At 43.5% G+C, this 19398-nt stretch overlaps 1 protein-coding gene across 5 annotated transcripts in view; it reads left to right on the top strand.

Annotated features, from left to right (window-relative positions):
* The window catches only part of CFLAR (CASP8 and FADD like apoptosis regulator), a 216857-nt gene that overhangs the window by 61780 nt on the left and 135679 nt on the right, over positions 1-19398 (top strand). For 4 of the 5 annotated variants that reach the window (XM_030208689.1, XM_030208693.1, XM_030208690.1 and 1 more), the window contains exon 2: positions 701-769. The exons of the other annotated variant lie outside the window; for it this stretch is intronic. The gene's annotated coding sequence lies outside the window, so the exon portion shown is untranslated. The remainder of the gene's footprint in view (positions 1-700; positions 770-19398) is intronic. 5 annotated transcript variants of the gene reach the window in all.

A 19398-nucleotide genomic window follows, 5' to 3' on the forward strand; every position in this document is an offset into this window, starting at 1 on the left:
GACAGGTGTACAATCTAAAGACAAGTGTACGATCTAAAAGACAGGTGTAAAGTGTAGAGTCAGTCTGATGGGGCATATTATATTTCACGAAAGGTTAGGTGCCTTTCAGCTTTCTATTCCCCGTTCTTGGAGTCAGAATATGGAACTACCTATTCCCATCAGAACAGAAGATAGCTACCTCAATGTCAGAAAGAGGCTAAAAACCTTTCTCTTCTCAAAGACTGCTTCATAACAATCCATCATGACTTCTACCTAATAGTATTATCTGTTATCCTTTTCTTAATGTTTTTAGTCTCATGCATTAATCCAATGGTCTCTAATGTTTCTCAAACCTCACACTAACACTATTTGCTTTTGTCTCACCTAGAATGTAAACCTCACTGAACCCTGGAAAGGAGATATTAGCAGTATATAAGAATTGAATTGAGGAGAAGTTAGGAGCTAAGAAATAACATGTGGGGAGGAATGGAAGGTATTGGGCTAGAAGCTGGAATAAGAAATGAGAATTACAGATGTTTTGGGGTATAAAACATGTAAATCAGAGCCAAGGAAAGGGCACAGGCTAAAGTATTTAGATAATGGGAAGCTAGGGTTGACCTAAACCCAGGTTAGACGGGGTTATGATGGAGTGTCATCTGTAATGAGACTGCTGTATCTGTATGAATTTCTGTACTTAACACACATTCTTCTCTCTCTACAGGGTGAGAGCCAATAGTAATTTAAGAGCCTGCAAGCAGAGCAGAGATATTGAGACCAGTATAACATGCTGGTAAACAATTTTAATTTGTTTCACTATCAGAAATAAACAGAATACAGGCAGGGAATTCGTTGCCGGAGAACGTGGTACGGGCGGTTAGCTTGACGGAGTTTAAAAAGGGGTTAGATAGATTCCTAAAGGACAAGTCCATAGACCGCTATTAAATGGACTTGGAAAAATTCCGCATTTTTAGGTATAACTTGTCTGGAATGTTTTTACGTTTGGGGAGCGTGCCAGGTGCCCTTGACCTGGATTGGCCACTGTCGGTGACAGGATGCTGGGCTAGATGGACCTTTGGTCTTTCCCAGTATGGCACTACTTATGTACTTATGTACTTATCCTTATGGCGCTCTAGTTTTAAGTTTGGAATACTCTCTGAGGTTTACCTGCTTTTGCTTCTTGCTATTCTTGTTAATTTATCCTTTTGGAGGAGAAGCCTAGTGGTTAGTGTAGTGGACTTTGATCCTGGGGAACTGAGTTCGATTCCCACAGCAGCTCCTTGTGACTCTGGGCAAGTCACCTAACCCTCCATTGCCCCTGGTACAAAATAAGAACCTGAATATATGTAAACCGCTTTGAATTTAGTTGCGAAAAAACCTCAGAAAGGCGGTATATCAAGTCCCATCCCCCCCCCCCCCTTTCCCTTAATTCTCACCTAGTGGATAGTTATACTCATTACTCTCGGGGGTTAATTTGTGTACCTGCGCCATGTAGAATTTGACCAGATTTCCCCACTTGCACAGAATTCTGCACTTGCTGTGCCAAATTGTATCTCAAGTTCCCTTCCTCCTCCCTGCCTGTCAGGTTTTCCAGGCAGGAACTAGGTTTGTGAGCCCTTGGGCCACTGCCGAGGAGCGGCAGGCAAAAACACCCCACACAGGGATAAGACAGAACTCAGACGGGGACAGCTAGGCTTCACCTGCACTTGACCACCGTTCCTCAGGAGTTGAGCCCCTGGGTGCAGGTGGCCGGCAGGACTTACTGGACAGGGCAGGAACTGGATACCCACTAGGCAAGAAGTGGGCAGGCCAAAAAGGGTCAGGAACTGAAAGCTGCAGAGCAGCCACTAAAACAGGGTACAAATACTGACAGACAAGAGACAAGACTGAAAGCTGCAGAGCAGCCACTAAAACAGGGAACAAATACTGACAGACAAGAGACAAGACTGAATGCTGCAGTGCAGCCACTAAACAAGAAACACAGACAACCAAGAACTAGACAGAGAAATACAAACAAGAAACAAGACTGGGAACAAGCAATACAGTACAAGATAAACTACACAAAGACTGTACTAGAAACAGGCAAGAATCTCAGACAATAAACTGGGCTAGGCAGAAGTGCACAGCGCACACCAGCATACCAGGGACCTTAGGCGATGCAAAGGCAAACACAGAAGTTTCCAAATGGCTAATAAGCCCAGCAGCAGCTGAGACTCAGCTGCAGCAATCCCACGGCAGCTACGGATGCTGTGCAGGCACAAACAAGAAAGACAAGTCTCTCAGCCTGGAAGATCCGGACCGGACTGAGCTGAAGCCTGGAACGGGTAGGGAAAGCAAGACAGTCTATGGCAGCCACCGGTTCTGGCCACCAGAGGTCAAGGGGAGCACAAACCAAGACACAGGCAGAAAGCATACTGAAGCACAGAGAGGCTTAACACACACAGGTGCAGTGTAGTGGAGAAATCAGAGCCATGCTGGAAGCAGCCAGCACACAGAGACAGAGCTAACTCAGAAAGACCAGACAGAAGCCAGCTTAGAAGCTGACCGCCAGAAATAAGGTAAGCCTGAGAGGGGTCACGACCACAGACGTGACACTGCCCTGGTCATGTAGCAAGAGGAGGCAGTGCATGGTGCACATTGGGCTATGTCTTTCTCCACCTGACTGCTTATTTGAACTGTATGTACCGCCGTACAATTATGCAGTTCAAATGAGCAATCAGGCCTAGGACAGAAGAGGATCAGGAGGCAGCCTGATGTGCACTGTGTGCCAATGCCTTTTCGTGCCATGCAGTTAGGGCAGGGAGGGAAGACAGTGTAGGTTTGGTAAGTGCCAGGGTACTTAGGGGTGTATATTGTGGCTGGGGAGCATAACATGTTTGGATATGGGAAGTTAGGTGAGGATAAGGGTGGGGGTGTTCCATTGGGGTGTGAAAGCAGAGCAAACTTGATTATAAACCGTGGGAGTGGGAGTATAACAAGCCTGACAATATGCCATAGGAGTATGGGGAGCCAGTTTATTTTAATTTACCAAATTTGATTACATGGCTCACCAATTAGCTTGAGGTAAGTTACAAACATTAAAAAATATTCCTAAAAGTTAGTTCATCCTCTCACCCAATATTACTCATAAGTTATCCATCTCATTTGTGCAACTCCTACCACAGAGGAGTAAAGAGAATTTTGTATTTAAGAGGACTGAATCAGGACTGAATCAGGCCTGCTATAGTTTGTATTAAAAATCTAATCTAACCATTATAATTTGATTTAAAAAAGGCACAACAATCGAGGCCTGACTTCTACTAAAAACCTTCCCCATGGAACCTTGTTTTCAAATTCTTCTTAAATGTTAAGTAACATTTTATAGAGTGTAATTTCAAAGGAACAGAATTTCAAAATTTTGTCCCCATGACTGTAAACATTCGTGATTAGAGCGGACAGATGTGAAGCATTTGTTTACACTTTCAAACAACAACAAAACCAGGGGACACAAGAATGAAGCTAGAATATGGTAGAGTTAAAAAAAAATAGGAGAAAGTTTTTCTTTACTCAGCATGTAGTTAGACTCTGGAACTCGTTCCGGAGAATGTAGTGACAGCAGCTGGCCTTACGGAATTTAAAGGGGGTTTGGACAGATTCCTGAGGGAAAAGTCCATTGACCATTATTAATTTTTTTTTTTAGGGGGGGGGGGGGGTTGCTGGGTTCTTGAAGCCTGGATTGGCCGCTGTCGGAGACAGGATGCTGGGCTTGATGGACCCTTGGTCTTTTCCCAGTATGGCGGTGCTTATGTGCTTATGTACTTACTAGCCGTTAAGCCTGTTAAAACGGGCGAGATTTCCAGCTACCCTCCTCGCCGCCGCCTCCCTCCGTGCCGGGCCCCCTGCACTGACCTGACAGCGCTTCCACAAGGAGGTGAGAGGCGCTGTCAGGTCAGTGCAGGGGGCCCGATACGGAGGGAGGCGGGAGCGGCGGAGGGGGAGGTTGGTGTGCGCGATGTTCTTTTCGAGGCTCCAGCAGCAGCGTCCGACTCCGTTTCCCTCTCTGTTCTGCCCTCTGACGTCATCACGTCTTGACGCAAGGGCGGGACAGAGAGGGAAGTCTCTACTGCGCATTTGCAGGTGAGTCGGTCACTTGCCATTTATATGAAATCAAGGACAGCTTTATGGAGCAACTGGTGCAGGAGCCGACGAGAGAAGGAAAAATTCTAGACTTGGTCCTTAGTGGAGCGCATGATCTGGTGAGGGACGTTATGGTACTGGGCCCGCTTGATAACAGTGACCATAATATGATCAGTTTTGATATCGACCTTGAAGTAACTGTACACAGAAAATCAAATAAGTTAGCGTTTAACTTTAAAAAAGGAGACTATGATAAAATGAGAAGAACGGTAAAAAAAACTTAGGGGGGCAACTGAGAGAGTAAAAACTGTACAACAGGCATGGACGCTGTTCAAAAATACCATCCTGGAGGCCCAGGCCATACATATTCCGCGAATTAGAAAAGAAAGACGGAACTCCAAAAGACAGCCGGCCTGGTTGAAAAGTGAGGTGAAGGAAGCTATTAGGGCTAAAAGAAACGCCTTCAGAAAATGGAAGAAGGAACCGTCTGAAAATAACAAAAAGCAGCATAAGGAGTGTCAAAGCAAATGCAAGGCACAGATAAAGAAGGCCAAGAGGGATTACGAAAAAAAGATAGCATTAGAGGCAAAAAAACATAGTAAAGATTTTTTTCGGTATATTAAAAGCAGGAAGCCGGCAAAAGAATCGGTTGGGCCGCTGGATGACAGAGGGGTAAAAGGGGCTATCAAGGAAGACAAAGACTTAGCGGAGAGACTGAATGAATTCTTTGCTTCGGTCTTCACCGAGGAAGATTTGGGTGGGATACCGGTGTCGGAAATGGTATTTCAAGCGGACGAGTCAGAGAAACTTACTGACTTCACAGTAAACCTGGAGGACGTAATGGGGCAGTTCGGCAAACTGAAGAGTAGCAAATCTCCTGGACCGGATGGTATTCATCCTAGAGTACTGATAGAACTGAAAAATGAGCTTGCGGAGCTACTGCTAGTGATATGCAACTTATCCTTAAAATCGAGCGTGGTACCGGAAGATTGGAGGGTGGCCAATGTAATGCCCATTTTTAAAAAAGGCTCCAGGGGAGACCCGGGAAATTATAGACCGGTGAGTCTGACGTCGGTGCCGGGGAAAATGGTAGAAGCTATTATTAAAAACAAAATTACAGAGCACATCCGAGGACACGGATTACTGAGACCGAGTCAGCACGGCTTTTGTGTGGGGAAATCTTGCCTGACCAATTTACTTCAATTCTTTGAAGGAGTAAACAAACATGTGGACAAAGGGGAGCCGGTTGATATTGTGTATCTGGATTTTCAAAAGGCGTTTGACAAGGTACCTCATGAAAGGCTACAGAGAAAATTGGAGGGTCATGGGATAGGAGGAAATGTCCTATTGTGGATTAAAAACTGGTTGAAGGATAGGAAACAGAGAGTGGGGTTAAATGGGCAGTATTCACAATGGAGAAGGGTAGTTAGTGGGGTTCCTCAGGGGTCTGTGCTAGGACCGCTGCTTTTTAATATATTTATAAATGATTTAGAGATGGGAGTAACTAGCGAGGTAATTAAATTTGCTGATGACACAAAGTTATTCAAAGTCGTTAACTCGCGACAAGATTGTGAAAAATTACAAGAGGACCTTACGAGACTGGGAGACTGGGCGGCTAAATGGCAGATGACGTTTAATGTGAGCAAGTGCAAGGTGATGCATGTGGGAAAAAAGAACCCGAATTATAGCTACGTCATGCAAGGTTCCACGTTAGGAGTTACGGACCAAGAAAGGGATCTGGGTGTCGTCGTCGATAACACACTGAAACCTTCTGCTCAGTGTGCTGCTGCGGCTAGGAAAGCGAATAGAATGTTGGGTATTATTAGGAAAGGTATGGAAAACAGGTGTGAGGATGTTATAATGCCGTTGTATCGCTCCATGGTGCGACCGCACCTTGAGTATTGTGTTCAATTCTGGTCGCCGCATCTCAAGAAAGATATAGTACAATTGGAAAAGGTGCAGCGAAGGGCGACTAAAATGATAGCGGGGATGGGACGACTTCCCTATGAAGAAAGACTAAGGAGGCTAGGGCTATTCAGCTTGGAGAAGAGACGGCTGAGGGGAGACATGATAGAGGTATATAAAATAATGAGTGGAGTGGAACAGGTGGATGTGAAGCGTCTGTTCACGCTTTCCAAAAATACTAGGACTAGGGGGCATGCGATTAAACTACAGTGTAGTAAATTTAAAACAAATCGGAGAAACGTTTTCTTCACCCAACGTGTAATTAAACTCTGGAATTCATTGCCGGAAAATGTGGTGAAGGCGGTTAGCTTAGCAGAGTTTAAAAAGGGGTTGGACGGTTTCCTAAAGGACATAAACCGCTACTAAACAGACTTGGAAATATCCAAAATCCCAGGAATAACATGTATAGAATGTTTGTACGTTTGGGAAGCTTGCCTGGTGCCCTTGGCCTGGATTGGCTGCTGTCGTGGACAAGATGCTGGGCTCGATGGACCCTTGGTCTTTTCCCAGTATGGCATTACTTATGTTTGATGTACTATGTGAACAGGTAGGCTGTAATTTTATTTCACACGGTACTTTAAGTAAGTCTTGTTGAAAAGAATGTAACCACCTTGTTGATTTATACATCACTAGCAGAGGTTTCCAATATATAGGACCCTCTAGATGTAATGCACAGAGACCAAACAAAGCAACTTAAAATAATTTTGTTGTTCAATTGACAACCAGTACAATTCTGCTAAAACAGGTTCGCAGTCAAGCAACTGTGTTTTGGATTGTAGATTTCTAAAATTGATACTATGTAAGACCTCAGTAAAGAGCATTACAATAATCTGATCTTGAAATAAAGCATGAAGCAATACAGCTAGGTCCTCATTTTCTAATAAAGAGTGAAGCCGATGGAGAAGTCGTAAGCTAGCAAACGAAGTACAGATTACAGATTAATCTGATCATTAAAAGACAAATCTCTGTCTAACCAGTCTCCTACGTTCTTTATCACCGACTTTTCAGTCAAAGAAAAGCCTTCAATAGAAGGGGCTGACTAGCAAAATCCTCTGATGTGATGCCTTGTAAACCATATATAATAAGTTTTCTCTAAATTCAGTTTCAATTCAGCCGTTTTAAACAGCTGTGAAAGTTATTGCAAACAGATACATAAGGAAGCTAGTACAGCTGTTTGCTCTTTCCCAACATCCAGCAGATGCAAGACAGTCCATATTTTTGTATTATAGAAACCACAGGACTCAGATATGAATTTAAAGATAACGGAGATAAGACTGAACTTTGTGGAAGAACATTGATAAGGAAAGTGATGTCCTGAGTTCTGACCATCCCAATGGGCTGTTTGGGATCTATCTGATAGAAAAGAATGCTCCCAAGCCAGCACAGATTCTCAGTCCCAAATCAATTGATCTTCCTACCAATTGATCTTCCTACCATATGCTATGGAAAGGTCTAGTAGAATGAGGACATCATTCTTTTATCCAAAGTAAATCTAATTTTTAACAAGGGAACCAAGACTATTGTTCCATGATGCTTTAAAAATCCTGACTGCCAAGCACTTAGGGCCCTGTTTACTAAGCCACGCTATAGGAGCGCTAGCGTTGTTAGTGCGCACTAAAAATTAACGTGCACAACCATAGGAATATATGGGTGTGTCTAATGTTAGCGCGTGCTAAAAACACTAGCGCACCTTAGTAAACAGGGCCCTAAGTGTACCAGAAACTCCCACATAATGAAGCAATCGACACTAAACAAACTTTTCAATAAATTTGCTATAAACAGCAATTGCAAAACCAGATGATAGGAAGATACAGTGCCTTGATCTAAATTTACACCTTTTTTTTTAACCAGTAAAACCATTTTTATCGGTGAGTCAAAAACAGAACAGCATACAGTACATGCAATCCAGATGTCCAACGAAAATCAATCATTGCTAGCATGAATATGACTCAAAAACAGATTTAAAATGCCTCACCCTTTAGCCCCACTCATTCTCATAAAACGGCCTGGAGTCCTCAGAGTCAAGACATGGGCCATATGAGTCATATGTTCAGCATTTGGTCATGAGGGTGAGTGCCAGTGGGGGGAAACTATAATTGGGATTGTGAGTGTCTTTGTTTTCCTGATGTATGATGTCAAGTCTATAGTTCGCAACTTCTACTTCACTTTGCTGCATTGTACTTCACCGGACTTTTGCTTAGTTTTTTTGTTCAGATGATCATTATTTGGTTTTCCTGATCCTAATAAAAATCGTTGGATCATTAAAATGCCTCACCCATTTTTATCTTTGCCCACCTCCCTAACCCCCAACCCAAAAGAACCTGCTATCCTCATCATCTTCACCCTGGGTTCTTATGGCTTCCAGAGTCAAGCAATAATAAAGAAAAGAACAAGAAAGAAAACAGGCCAAGAACACAGTATCTCTGCTCTCAAAGTAAAAAAGTATTTACATTTAGACTTCTACCCCTTGGTGTCGTGTGCTGCATGTAAGTATCCCAAACCATCAGGAAGCGCCTCTTACGCCTAAAAGAACTGCTTGCCTCAAAGCCTCTCAAACCAGTAATTAATGAACCTGGGCTCTCCATGACTACAATACTGGTGACTCATCAGCCATCCACGACTGCAGTATATCACCTTTCAAATTCCCTCTATTGGTCTTCACCTTGTCGAAAATTAAATTCACCAGGTAGTTTGATAAAACTCTGCCTAGCAGAGCAGAGAGATATTGAACTATAGCAGTCCAAAATTATCTGATCCGGGGATAAGCCCCAAAAGAATTTAAATACTTCCCACACACTGGTGAGACTAGACCAGATTTGTGTAGTTGGACCTGGGTAAAATAGTCTGTATACAGTACCTGGAAATAACACTCTCTAAGATCTGCACTAGATGTTAAAAAAAAATTGCCACCCTTAATAATAAGTTGGACAATTACATGTTTCAGGAGCTTATGAGATACACCCAGCACTAAAGAAACCTTTTACCATACAAGACAGCAAAGGAGCTATGCAGTATTTACATTCCTTTAAATAACCAGTAGGAATTGGATCAGAAAATTGCTTTGACCTTGCTCAGCATTTCCTCTGCTTCACCATCACCAAACAAAACTAATCAAAAGTTTGTAAAGATTCACTCAGTTCTAAACATCCCATCATACTACATTCATTTGGATCTTCAAGTATTAACTCTAGGAAAGTATCCAAGGACCTGCATCCATTCAGTGGAGCATTGATGTTTCGGTTCATTTAATTCCTAATATCTGTCAGTTTTTTTCAATAATGGAACTAAATTGATTTGCAGTTAGACCAAAGCATCCTATTAGGTTAATTCCAGAAGCATTCATATTTTTTTTCAAAACCCTGAACAAATGCCTAGATATATTACCTTCTCTATTAAGTTGATCAGTGATGTAACTTCTCTGTGCCTTTTGGATCTCCTCTCTGACTATGCATAAGTGTGCTTTAAATTTAGTGAAAACTCTGCATCCCATAACTTTTTTTTCCCATTTTCTCTCTAATTGTCTGGCCTGTTTTTTAAATAGTATTAAACTCACATTGATCCATGCAGAATGATGATGCCATGATTGTAAAAACAAAGACAGTAACTCATCAAAATGAATATTAAAAATATCCCATATTACAATACTACTAAATAGTTTGAGAACATTCTGCATTCACTAATAAAATCCAGTAGTTTTTCCAAAACATCCAAAGAGGAAAATAGAGCAAGATATAAAACCAGAGTCCCAATGCCAATGAATAACTTGAGAAATATACCCTCACAACCAGAGACTGTTTTATGTTGAAACCAATTGAAGACCTAATGTTTTATGCAAGATCAATGCCACCCCTTCCCTTTTGCTTTAATCAAGATACCTGTTGAAACTAAAAGCTAGGATTTGGCTTTGTTGGGGGGAGGGGGGCACAGAAAGAAGATGAGGTGGGGTATGTGCCTGGGAAGGAAAAAGGAGAGGTAGGGGTTAGTATATGCAGGCAAGAAGAGAGAAGGCAAGGTTGGGAGTATGTGCTGGGGGGAAGAAAGATGGAGAGATAGGAGGGGGAGACCTTGGGGACACAGAATTAAAGGTCTTTCTGGGAATTAAAGGGATAGAAAAGGTGGGGCAAAGAAGGCAGGGGTGAAGAGAGAGAACCGTGATTGGAGCCTGAGGAGGAAAAAGGTAGAGTTGGGGGTTTCAGGCTTGGGGAAGGAGTAAAATCTTATGATGGAAGACTTGGCAAAGAAATTATAAACTGTGCAGACGTACAGAATTCTAAAATATTGTGGGCAGAATTGTTAAAAGGTTTGTGCAGAATTTTTTAAAACTTTTTTTTTATAGAATTTGTCCAACAATAACTCATTCACAGCTATTTTTTTTGAAATAGAAAGCAGGCGTATAGTCAAATCATTTGATAAACTGTGGCACAGTTTCTATATTATTTGATGAACAGTTAATTTTATTTCAGACTTAAGGATAAGAAGGTGCAAGGTATCTGAATTAATTTCATTAACTTGCCTGCCTGCTGCAAAGGTGGCTGATCTCGCCCGTCACCTACATAGGATTTTATGCTCAGGAAGAACAAGCTACCTTCTGGATACCAACAATATAGGAAAGTGTGGAACGGAGAGTTTGGAAGCTGAATTTAGGCTTCTAGGTAGAAAGTTGAAATTCATATAGTCCAGGGTAGAATTCTCAGAAGTGCTGCTCCCTGTTCTACATGCAGGCCCCAAGAAGCACAAACAGGAAAAAATAGAGGCTGACCAAAGGACGAATCCAGCACTGGAGATGTATATGAGCAGACCCCACAGAGTTTGCCAGTGCCAGTGCTGGTCTATTTTCGTACGCTTTTTGGTCAGCCTGACTGCATCACAGTCATTTGGTTTGAGATTTCCTGACTGATTTAAAATATAGACTCTTTCTGGAGAACTATTCATTTGATCCCTGATGTAAGCATTGTGTTACGCTGAAACACGAACCATGTCAGGTCGTCCGACATCAACATCAATAAAGTATTTTCTACATAACATCTCCAGTGATGGATTCGTCCTTTGGTCAGCCTGTACTTTTCCTGTTTGGATTTCCTGATGTACAGGTTCTCCCTGCTCTTGTTTCGGCCTCAAGAAGTAGCCAGGATTCTGGGGTGTCAATGCATGAATAAGATAATGGCGCAGGGAGGAGGGATTTAGATTTGTTAGGAATGGACAACATTCTGGTGAAAGAGGAACCTATCAAAAAAGGGGTTGCCAGCAGGTGAGTGATGAAGGGCCAAAGCAAGAAAACCATGTGGGCAATCTGATCACGGCAGTGAGAGTGCTGACTTACTGCAGCTGCTGCACTTTGTGCCACTGCTCATTTCAGCTCCCTCCTCTGTGGCAGGACTGCAGTTTTTCTAGCGAGGGAAACTTAAGAGCACAGCCCCGAGGTACATTGAAGAGAGAGGCTGGTAGGCCTCGTAAACTCTATAGCTGCAACGTTCTTCCTGCCAGTGGGAGCTGCAGCCATTTTCTGTTTTGTGATGGCATGTCTTCTGCACAGCTTCTCTGGTGGGAAAGGTACACTCCAGCATCACTGACAGAGGTGCTGCAGATTCATTCAGAGGGCCACCTTAAGCATTCTCTGGTGAAACCTCCCCTCTACTCTCATCCTAGGGAGAGGAGCCTCTGAAACTCCTCTCTGGAGTTCTATTGTGTGTGAGTAATTTCGCTTTAACATAGTAACATAGTAAATGATGGCAGATAAAGACCTGAATAGTCCATCCAGTCTGCCCAACAAGATAAACTCATTTTACATGGTATGTGATAACCATGGAGTGGAGGAGTAGCCTAGTGGTTAGTGCAGCGGATTCTGATCCTGGGGAACTGGGTTGTATTCCCACTGCAGCTCCTTGTGACTCTGGGCAAGTCACTTAACCCTCCATTGTCCCAGGTACAAATAAGTACCTGTATATAATATGTAAACCGCTTTGAATGTAGTTGGACAAACCACAGAAAGGCGGTATATAAGTCCCATTCCCTTTCCCCTTTAGTTTAACACATTTTTATTGACGATAAAGCACAAAGTACAAGTTATACAAATTTGGTATCCCAGTTTGGTGTTCACGATACATCCACACGACACCCATATAAGATTATCCTTCGTCATACTTTTATACTTTTTACCCCCCCCCCCCCCCCCCATCATTCTTTTTTTTTTTTAATTTAAGATTCAACATTTCAATAGAGAAAATCATACAATACACTTACCTGCAGCCACAAGGCTACCAACTCTCTAAAATTCCTCAAACTCATCTGTAATACATAATCAACATTGTATTTTTCCCCCTACCCAACCCTTCCACCCCTCCTCCTCCCACTATTCTCCTGTTCATGGCTGCCCCCATATATTGAAAGTACTGATCAAAAAGTACCAGAAACTGAGAAGGAAGAAGGAAGCAGAAAGAGCATCTGTCCACCAGGATGTTGGCACCAGGAGGAATTCCATCTATCTGATGCTGGAGAGGCTAGTAGAGCAATGGAAGCCCTTCATCATATGTCATTAGAGACTGAAGTTAGTATTTAAAGCTCCCTGGGATGTCATGATTGTACAAATATAACTCAGGTCATAGATGCCATAGAGGGTCTGAGTTAAAAATGGGACATCCTAGTTCTTGTGATCCCAATAACAATTATACTGGACTGGAGGAGAAGTTAGAGGGTTTTCAGCAGCGAGTTGGATTGGTAGCAGAAGTATTTGTGCTGGTGGAATCATACAAGTAGAAGACTGGTTGAAACCTCTCATCAAGGAGATTGTGTATATGTCAGCCACCCTGTGTGACCCACAGGGGGAAAGGAGTATCATCCTTCAGTACAACACACTGATGTGCTGGGGGGATAATCTGGCGATTCAGATGGAGTGTCAGAGAGAAAGGTACAGCAAGGGAAAGAGATACGCTGCCGGCCCAAGCAGTACTGGCAGCATGAGCAGTACCCTTTTATCTACAGCTTAACTCCACCACTGAATCATCTTTGTTGATGTAGTTCCTTGCCACAGTGGTAAGCAACAGAACCCATAATCAGTCTGCTGCAAGGGAGACTTTACATGAATTTCTTTGACATGTTACCTTGCAGAGCCCATTGAGGCCATGACCACACACTCTCTGGCATACTGGACCTACAGGTCTGCACTCTGGCCTGACCTGGCCAAGGCTGCTCAGCATTTCTTTTCCTGACAACTAGCTAATGTGTCCAGTGGCAGGGTCCACATCATTCACAGCTAATGCCATCTCTGTTGGAAAAGTTAATGTTGCTAAATTAAAAAAAAAGAAACCTCTGCTTGGTTTCCTTCAATTTTCATGTCACTAGAAGGAAGACTGAGTGTAGTTTCTCTAAATCCTCATTGTCTCGCTGTGGTTTTGCCAATTGCAATTTCATTCACTGCTGCCTGGTCTATTGTGGACAAGTCCAGCAGATATGAAACAGATCTCTCATTTGGCCACACTGCCTCTAGCACAAGGCAGAGCCTTGTCGAAACATTTTAACAAGATATTGCCTGGTTTTTTGATTCCAGTGGATTCCCTAAGGCCTATATACAAAAACAGCAAAAGGCAGAAAATCTTCCTCTTTCCCTATGCTTTTCTGCTTCTAATGGTATTGCAACCTACCACTTCCTGCCCAAGCTGTTTGAAGCCTTGCAAGTGCCTGGTTTTCTATCTTGGTTGAATGCCACTTCCTTCAAATATTGCTGTTAATTACACACTCACACTCTCTTTCTCTCTCTCTCACATATATCTTTTGGTGCCTTGGCCTATTCGTATCAATCTGTTACAGAAGGGTAGCTAATTTCCTTGTGCTGGCCCTAATTAAATGCATATCATTGTATGAATGTGGTGGCCACTTAAGTACAACAAACTGGCTTGGTGTATTTAAGTATTTTCAAGATGGAGGGTACTTATGTTTAAATCATTTTTATTATTAGTAAAGATTGACAATTGAACAAATACTTGCCAAAGAAATTACATACCAAAGGTTGTCAACAAACACCTTATGCTCAATACAAGAAATTACATTACATCTTTTATATTTTCTCCCCCTCCCTCCCTACCAGAGCCTATCCTCCTATCCCCCCCTTCCCACCCTTTACCCAGTCCCCCCCTGGTCCCTGCAACTTCAGCATGATGTATTGTTCAGGTCTCTCACCAGTAACAAATGCGGTGGTCCTGTCACAGCATCCCATTTACCTAAAGGACAGTCAAAGTGGCATAGTTTAAACCAGAGGTCCTATTTATCGGAGAGAAATACACAATAACATCCCTATCAACAAGTTCCCCGCCTAATGACAGATCAAAAGAGCATCTAGGAAGGGTCAGAAATTCAGCAGTAAACTACGCGCTTTGGGTGTGAGTGTGACCCAAAGTGGCTCCCACTGCGCCCTAAACCTGAGGCCCACTGGGCTTTCCAAATCAGGTACCCCACACCGATCTATTCTCATTTGCTTCACTAATTGTGAGCGCCATATCTGCAGTGGGGGTGTTTCCTGCGCTCTCCAGAATTGCAATACGGTAGTTATTCCAAAATAGATTGCTACCTTTGCAAATGCCTTGAAACCTTCTGGGGGGTCTGCAGTGTACTTAAAGATATTAAATAAAATTAAAGGTTCCCACACAAGGGTACAATACCATAGTTGGTCTATCCCCTTTATAACTTGCTTCCAGAACCGATCCACATAAGGACAACTCCAAAACATTTGGCCTAGAGATGCCGCATTCTGGTTACATTTTGGGCATGTATCTGCTGCAGTAAACCCCGCCTTCTGTGCTCTCTGCGGAGATATATGCGTTCTAAGCAGCCACCTATATAGCCGCTCCCTTTGCGGAATGGAAAGCCGCTGTTTGTAAATAGATTTCAGATATGACCTACATTCCTCCTCAGTGAGTGTACAGCCTAGATCCCTTGACCACTCTCGTGCTAGCCGCCGGAAATCTAACTCTGCTGTGGTGTCTTTGAGTTGTTGGTGATGAAATTTCAACGGCACCGAGAGCTGTGCTCCCAGGGTAAACTCTTCTGAGAGAACCTCCACCACATCCTCCGTAAGATCTGTCCACTCTAGTGAGGCTACATAATGGCTCAACTGACAATATGCAAAGCGATGTGTCGGGGGAATCCCATACCTGGATTGGAGCTCTGAATACTCATGAATTCGTCCCTCTTCTGTAACTATATGTGCCAAATATATGATCCCCTTTTTTGCCCAACTACTGAATGTACTGACCCCCTGACCTGGGGGAAATGCTGGGTTATCACATATTGACAGCCAAGGGGATATGCGGGGGGAGAAATGATAACGCCTACACACCCACCTCCAAGTGTCCCTGAGAGATTTTAATAATGGGTGCCTCTGAAATGCTGCAGCTGGCAGCGGGGCACCGGAGTGGAGCAAATGACTGAAATGTATATCCGGAAACATCGAGGTCTCCACCGACGTGACGGAGAAATCGGATGTCCCCCGATACCAATCATTTATATGTCGCATGGAACTCGCAATCGCCAAAAATTTGATACTTAAAAGCCCCATACCACCCCCTTCCCTTGGGGCCGTTATCTGGTTATAAGGTATTCTGGGTTTCTTCCCCTGCCACAGGTATGTTTGTATTAAACGCTGTAACTGCTTATCATCTTTGTGCTTCAAAAAGAGTGGTAATTGTTGAAAAACATATAGCCACCTGGGAGCAACCACCATATTGAATAGTGCTATTCTACCCCAAATAGTAAGTGGCAGCTCCCTCCACATCATCAGTTTGCTTTTAGTCATCTCTATCAACGGGGCTATATTATCTCTATACATGGTGGACCTATCACTAGGAATGTACACCCCCAGGTATCTCATTTTTGTTGTCTCCCACCTAAGAGGGGCCTCCCCTTGCCAATATGGTTCGGTACCCGTATTCATGGGCATCGCACAGGATTTAGAGAGGTTGAGGTCAAATCCCGACAGCAGCCCATACTCCTGTATCAGTGACAAGGCTGCCTCAAATGACTCCCGTGGGTTGGTCAGCACCAGGAGGACTTCGTCGGCATAAGCCAAAGCACGGACCTCCTGCTCCCCCAGTTGCACTCCACTGATTCTGGGGTCAGAATTTAGAAGGCGTAGTAGTGGTTCTAACGTTAAGTCAAACAGGAGTGGGGACAAGGGGCAACCCTGCCGCGTTCCCCTACCTATCCAAAACCCTGTCGAGAGCCCCCCATTAGCTGTTATATGTGCTTCCATGCCGGTATATAAAGCCTCAATTGCTTGTCTTATTCCAGGAGGGAGTCCTATCCAATCCAACATATAAAACAAAAAGTCCCACCCTACCCTGTCAAAAGCTTTAGTGGCATCGAGGCTCACCAACATCCCAGGCGTCTCATTGAACCGACACTGTGCCATTGCAAGTAATATTCTCCGAATATGCACGACAGAATGCCTTTTGGGGATAAATCCCACTTGTGCCGGTTCAATCACACTGGGTAGACACTTGCTGAGCCGTGTAGCCAGAATCTTTGCTAAGAGCTTGATATCAACATTAATTAACGAAATAGGCCTGTAGGATTCTGGTTCTTCGACAACTTTCCCAGGTTTCAACAATAATGATATGCATGCAGTGTTTTCGTGTAATGGAAATTTCCCTTCTTGTATCACCGCTTGGTGATACTCAAAAAGTGGCCGTATCAATTGGGATTGTAGCATTTTATAAAATTCTCCTGAATACCCATCCACCCCTGGTGCCGAGAATGACTTCAACCCTTTTATGGCCTCCATTAACTCTTTGGGCTGAATGGGGGCTTCTAGACATGCTATGTCTAACTCTCCAAGCTTTGGCATCCGAGCCCTTCTGAGGAAATCACTCATTTGTGCCTCCCCGACCGAATGTTCAGCTGTGTATAATTGTGCAAAATGTTCCTGGAGTGTTTGGAGAATCTTATCTGGGCTATTAGTAAGACCTCCCGCCTTTTCTTTTAGAGCCGATATGGTTCTGCCCCCTTCCCGCTTCCTAACTATCCGAGCTAGCATACCCCCGGCTCTGTTTCCAAATCTGTGGAACCTATACTTCTGAAAAATCCTATTTTTTAATACTCTTTCATGCAACAGTGAATTCACAGCTGCCTGAACAGATAAGTAGGCTTCCCTATTAGCTGTAGTTTGCCGTTCCATATAACGGCGTCTAGCCTTCTGTAGTTGTCTATTCAGATGCAAGAGGCTAGCTGCGCTCTTTTTCCGCTTATTTGCAACGAAGGCAATCAGGTCCCCTCTGAGAACCGCCTTACCAGTACACCAAAACAACTGGGGGTTAGACTTGTGTTTTCTGTTAAACGATTCATATTCTTCCCATTTTTTGACCAGGAATTTTTGAAAAGACTTATCTTTTACTAGATAATTAGGGAACCTCCACCGTCTGGTCGGCTGAAAGCTTCCTGGCGCCTCCAGCTCCAACCAGACAGGGCTATGGTCAGATATCAGTATCTCTTCAATTTTAGTGTCTCGGACACATGTGAATAATGCTGGGGAGGTAAACATATAATCTATTTTACCCCAAGTCCCGTGTGCTCTGGACCGATGTGTGTATTCCCTTGAATCCGGGTGTAAATTCCGCCATGCATCTATTACAGAGAGTGAGTTGCTAAATTCTTTTAACATTCTAAACCCCTTCCGGTTCTCCTTCCCCCCGTGTCCCTCCCCAGAATAGTCAATCTTTGGGTCCATCAGTACATTCATATCCCCAGCAATCACCAAATGTTTACTTTCATAAGGGAGCAACTGCTGTGACAATCTGGGAAAGAAGGAGTCATCCGGGGGAGTGGGGGCATACACGTTTAGCAGGTATAGTTCCCTCCCCTGCAGCCACATTTTAATCAATACGAATCGCCCATTGGGATCTTGTAGAACTGTCTCCACCGTGCAAGCCAGTTGCCGGTGGATACAAATTGCTACTCCTCCCCTCCGCCCATCTGAGGATGCGTGAATCACTTGTCCCACCCAACCCTGTTTTAGCTTTTCATGCTCTGTAGCTGTCAATTTCGTTTCCTGTAGACATGCAATATCTGCTTTGAGATGCTTTAAATGTGCTAGGATCTTGATGGAGGGTACTTAAATATGCATACAAACGTTATTTACCTTTGCAAACTGTTTATATTTGCTTTGATTAATAGTCCTGTTATGTGGCAGAAGGCAGAAATTAAATGTGTGAAAAGAGATGTCATGGACAGGTGTTTAAAACCAATGGTTGTAGCAATTTTATGGCTTACAGTTGGAGAACAGGTTAGTTTTTATGCTCTCATGCTGACCTTACTGGAGAAGTTCTTGGGATAAAGCTTTTATTGTGCTCCTTTCTGATTGTTGCCTTTTCCTAACATTGCACATTACACAAGTGATCCATCATTCTGATCTTCCAATGATGCCATTCTCTGTGGTCAGTGTCTTTGTATATAGAAAGCCAAACTTCTTTCTCTGCTTGCATTATACCTTTCTTAGTGTATCGAGTCTTTATTCCATTGGTGCGTGTTCCACTTACCATTTTGGTGATGCTTTCAGGTTTTCTTTCCATGGTAGAGAGACGAATTTGATTGCTGTACCTTCAAGCCTCTAGTTACCAAGTGCCATCCAGGATAACACTTCTTCATAGGATAACAAATTTCATGCTCCCAGTTATTTCAGAAGACCTTCAAAATCAATGTTAGTTCTAGTGTCAGCCTTCCCACTGAACCCCAGTTACCAAATGTTTGGGGAATAACCAGTGGTGTTCTGGTAAGTTTTTAACAACAGGCTCTCTTCCCAGTCCACCTCTGTGCCCCCCTCCCCCCTGTCCATCTCTGCGCTGGAAGTCTTGGCAGCCATTTTTAAAGAGCGATCCAGCACACCACTAGGAATAACACCCCTACCCGTTGAACACCAATGCCCCCAAATTTTATTCTCAGTACTTTGGCGTATTGTAGACAATGTTGGTGTTGCTTTACCTCTTCCTTTGTGGTCTTACTGTCACTATTTTCTTTATTGATTGATGTGGAGGGGCATAATCGAACGTCGCCGACGATCTATTTTGGTGGCGGCGCTACAGCTGGCAGGAACCGTATTATCGAAAAAGATGGCCGGTCATCTTTGTTTTCGATAATACGGTTTAGCCCGGCCAAATGCCAGAGTTTGCCGGGTTTGAGATGGCCGGTTTTGTTTTTCAGCGGTAATGGAAAAAAATGCCGGCAATCTCAAACAGGCGAAATCCAAGGCATTTGGTCGTGGGAGGAGCCAGCATTTGTAGTGCACTGGTCCCCTAGGAAGCACTTCTAAAAATGTTTTAAAAATATACAAATACCTCCCAGGTGCATAGCTCCCTTCCC

This window comes from Microcaecilia unicolor, chromosome 7 (genome assembly GCF_901765095.1).
Source record: "Microcaecilia unicolor chromosome 7, aMicUni1.1, whole genome shotgun sequence".
Taxonomy (NCBI): Eukaryota; Metazoa; Chordata; class Amphibia; order Gymnophiona; family Siphonopidae; genus Microcaecilia; species Microcaecilia unicolor.